The sequence below is a fragment of the Orycteropus afer genome, unplaced genomic scaffold (assembly GCF_000298275.1).
Source record: "Orycteropus afer afer isolate SDZICR_OR568_19922 unplaced genomic scaffold, OryAfe1.0 scaffold00080, whole genome shotgun sequence".
NCBI lineage: Eukaryota > Metazoa > Chordata > Mammalia > Tubulidentata > Orycteropodidae > Orycteropus > Orycteropus afer.
In genome coordinates this window covers 2,364,536-2,369,040 of record NW_006921667.1, presented here as the reverse complement: position 1 = coordinate 2,369,040, position 4,505 = coordinate 2,364,536, and the positions used below count along the sequence as shown (strand labels likewise).

The 4,505-nt window shown below is 35.6% G+C and overlaps 1 protein-coding gene across 1 annotated transcript in view; it reads left to right on the top strand.

Moving 5' to 3' along the window:
- GRID1 (glutamate ionotropic receptor delta type subunit 1) overlaps nucleotides 1-4,505 on the top strand; it is a 1,411,601-nt gene that overhangs the window by 1,353,866 nt on the left and 53,230 nt on the right. The gene's annotated exons all lie outside the window — the stretch shown is intronic.

Below are 4,505 nucleotides of genomic sequence, written 5' to 3'. Positions count from 1 at the left end.
TTTTTTTTCCTTTTAAAAGTCAAAGAAAATAAGTGTTAATTGAGGAAGAAACAAGAGTGGGTGGAAATGTAGTCATGTACATTTACTTTAATGTGAATGAGCAGGATTGCTGAGGTCCAGATGCAAGGAGAAATGGGAGGTGTAGGGATGTGTAGGGCAGAGGAGGGAAGGAAAAGGAATGGTAGAAAACGTAGAGGTCCTTTTGTGTGGCCTTGTAAGGAATAGTCAGTCTCATTAAACCTGGTTGCCATAGAATAAACTAAGTTGACCCTTCTAAAACTCCTTGATGCTTAATTCTATTTGATGATGATTGGTTCGGAATAATACAGTTCAAAGATCAAGGAAAGTCCCAACTGTCCCTCCCTTATTAAATTATTTTGAGTTTTGAGCAATGACAGGCAAATCTCATAATGAATCCTTCAATTACTTTCTTTTGTGATTTTAGTAATTTGGTAGATAAGTTCTGGAATGGAACCAATATCTCTACCATTATGCTAACTTTGATTATTTTCAAATTCCTTATTAGGGGAAGTGGGAGGATGTTTGTTCTCCTAAAATCTGATTTTATTGTCTGATTTCCTCTGCCCTGTAATTTACTTTGTACCTTGGTCTGATATGCTTCACCTTAGTGCTGGCTATAAATGTGGACTGATTACATTCTATTTGTTCCACTGAGTATTATGGCTTTGGGTTTATTACTTAGGTTTTTGCATTTGGAAATGAAATATTTTGTTATTTGATTGCACTGAAATCAGGAAGTGATTTCTGATAAAATGATTTTAAGTTGTTGGGTCATCTAGATTGTTGGCAATTTTTGTTTTAGTTAATGTTTACTTCCAAATTTGTTAGTATAATGCTTGTCTAAGAATGAAAAAGATGAAAGGAGGTAAGGAACATATTTATAAGGAAGTTATTATATGTGGCGTTGTGCTCATGCCCTTTATCCTCACCATCAAGAGACATTCCCGTTTTTAAAGCCCTAAGAGGTTAGCTTCCCTAAAGATCACCCTATTTTTTTTTAATATGTGTGTGTTTTATTTTTATATTTATTTATATTGTGATTTGGGTTAAAGTTTACACAGCAAATTTGTTTTACATACAAAAGTTCATATACATTTTGTTTGTTGGCATTGATTGCAGTCCCTATAATGGAACAGCTCCCTTCCCAGTTCCTCCCTGTGGTCACATTTTCTATGGGTCCTTCTTTCCTATGCATTCTGCCCTCTGAACTATCTTCCTATGCAAATATTGCCTTTCTGATCTCCCATGGTTGATGTTCTAAGGAGTGCATCTCCTTGGTGTAAGTGTTCAGTTTGTATGCCTATCTATTGTAAGGTTTAGAGTTAAGCCACGGGAGTGAATTCAATTCCAGGTCTGAAGGGTGTCTAGGAGCTATAGTCTTAGGGGATTCATCAGTCTCTATCAGACCAGTAAGCCTGACCTTTTTTTTTTTTTTATGATTTTGACCTTTGTTTCACATTTTTCGCCTACTCTATCCAGGATCTCCTACATTGATCCCTTTCTGAGTGGTTGATAGTGGTAGGTGGACACTATCAAGTTCTCCTGGTCTCATGGTCGTGTAAGCTGAGGGTCTACCAAACCCTTAGAATAATTGTTTCCATGTGTTGTTGGTTTTCTTCATTCTTTTTGGCTCCAGATGAGGAAATATCAATTCTTGCATCTAGATGGCCCCTTGCAAGCTTTTAAGACACTAGTCACTACTCACCAAAGTAGGATGTAGAACAATGTTTTTGTGTAATATGTTATACCAATTGAACTTTATGTCCCCTGCGACAATGCCACAGGTCTCTCAGGGTGGTTGACTATGGCTAAGAAGTTATCATAACTTTGCCTCTCTTAGTTCTATTTATAAGGACATTCTTACAGCACATACAAATATGTGTATAGAAATATCATCTGTCCAACTTACATACAGTGATGGGTATACTCCCTTTGCTTAGACATACCTGATCATTCAGCCTGTCTACCTATCCATTTACCTGTAGATTAATCTTTGTTATTACAAATAGTGTATTATAATGTAGTATTCTATATATAAAAATGTTTATTTTTGTTGTCTCTATTTATTGTGCATCTATGTCTTCCTTTTCCTTAGTGTTATAGTGTTGGTCACTTGCTTTTGTTATATTGCCTTTCCCTTCACCCAAATCAATACTTGTCTCTTACCTATCTAGCAGTTTTCCTTCCCCTCCTGTCCCTTTCAAGGTAACCTAGAAAGAAAGATTCCTTCTATGTATAAATTTTTCCTTGAATTTTTGCAATAGTGGGCAATATTTGTCCTTCTGTGATTGACTTATTTCACTCAGTATAATATCCTTCAAATTCATCTACATTGTGCAGCCTTTCATGGATTCTACATATTCTTTAGTGTTGCATAGTATTCCATTGTGTGTATATACCACAGTTTGGCTATCCTTTTCTCTGTTGATGGACAATTAGGTTGTTTCCATCTCTTTGCTATTGTGAATAGTACTGAAGTGAACATGGGTTGCATATATGAATTCATGTGTTGGATCTCATTTCTTTAGGATATATAACTAGTAATGAGATTGCTGGATCAAATGATATTTCTATTTCCAACTTTTTAAGGAATTGTGTTACTGATTTTCATGGTGGTTGTATAATTCTCTAATCCCACCAGCAATGTATGAGAGTCCCAATCTCTCCATATCCTTGCCTCCATTTTTTCTTTTCCGTCTTGGTGAACTTTGCTTTTAATGCTGGAATGAGATGGTATATCATTGTTGTTTTGATTTGTATCTCTCTAATAGCTAATGATCACAAATATTTATTTATGTGTTTATTGGCTGCCTGAATATCTTCTTTGGTGAAGTGTCTGTTCATGTCTTTTGCCTATTTTTTAATTGGATTGTTTGTCTTTTTGATGTTGAGGAGATGGTGTTATCTATAGTTTAAAGATAAGTCTCTTGTCAGTTATGTCATTGCTGAATATTTTTCCCCCAATCTGTAGATTCTCTTTTTACTCTTTTGAGTAAGTCTTTTGATGCACATAACAATGTAATTTTTAGAAGGTCACAATCATCTAGTTTATCTTCTGCTATTTTTGCATTTTGAGTTATGCTAGATAGTCTATTTATGCCATAAATTAGGGCCCCACAGGTTGCCCCTATTTTTCCTTTGATGAACTTTATAGCTTTAAGTTTCACATTTAAATCTTTAATCCATCTGAGGTTAGTTTTTGTGCATGGTGTGATGTATAGATCTTGTTTCATTTTTCTGCAAGTGGATATCCAGTTTTGCCAGCACCATTTGTTAAAGAGACTGTCACTTCCCCATTTAATGGATTTCTGCCCTTACTGAAAGATTAGCATAGATGGATGGACCTATTTCTGGGTTGTCATTTCTATTCCACTGGTCTATGTGTCTGTCTTTGAACCAGTACCATGCTATTTTGACTACACTGGCTGTATAGTAAGTTTTGATATCTGGGAGTGTGAGACTTCCTATTTTGTTGTTCTTCTTCAGTAATGCTGAATTTGTTGAAACCAATTAGTGATTGATTTCTCCATGTCCTTAAAGAATGATCTCTGGTGCCATAGTAAATAAAGCATTTGGCTGCTAATGAAAAAGTCAGCAGTTCAAAATCACCATCCGCTCTGTGGAAGGAAGATGGAGTGATCTACTTTCGTAAGGTTTACGTCCTCAGAAACACAATGGGGGTCGCTTTGAGTCAAAATCAACTTGATGGCAGTGAGTTTGGTTTTTTGATTTTAAAGAATGCTGATTGAATCTGAATCAGGATTGCATTGACTGTATAGATTGCTTTGCGTAGTATTGACATTTTCACAATGTTCAATCTTCTTTTCCATGAGGATGGTATGTTCTTCCAATCTATTTTAGTTTCTTGAAGGGGTGTTTTGTAGCTTTCTTTGTATAGGTGTTTTGTGTCCCTGGTAAGATTTAGTGCCAGGTATTTTATCTTTTTGTTAGCTAAGACTTCCAATACAATAGTGAACAGAAGTGGTGATAGAGGGCATCCTTGTCTGGTTCCTGTTCACAAGGGGAATGCTATGAGTCTCTCTTCTTTGAAGAATGTTGGCTGTTGATTTTGCAGATATGCCCTTTATTATGTTGATGAATTTCACTTCTATTCCTATTTTTCTGAGACTTTTGATAAGGAATGGGTGTTGGACTTCATTGAATAACTTTTCTGCATCAATTGATATGACCATGTGGTTCTTTTCTTTTATTTTACCTATCTAATGGATTATGTTGATTGTTTTTCTAATGTTGAAACAAACTTGCATATCTGGTATGAATCCCACTTAGTCATGATGTATTATTTTTTGAATGTATTGTTGGAGTCTATTGGCTAGAATTTTGTTGTTTCATTTATTTATGCTCTAATGTGGCTAGGGGCTATAGTCTCAGTGGTTCCATCCAGCTCTATCAGACCAGCAAACCTGGTCCCTCCCTTTTTTTTTCCTCCAATAATTTTGAGTTTTGTTCCACATTTTTCTCCC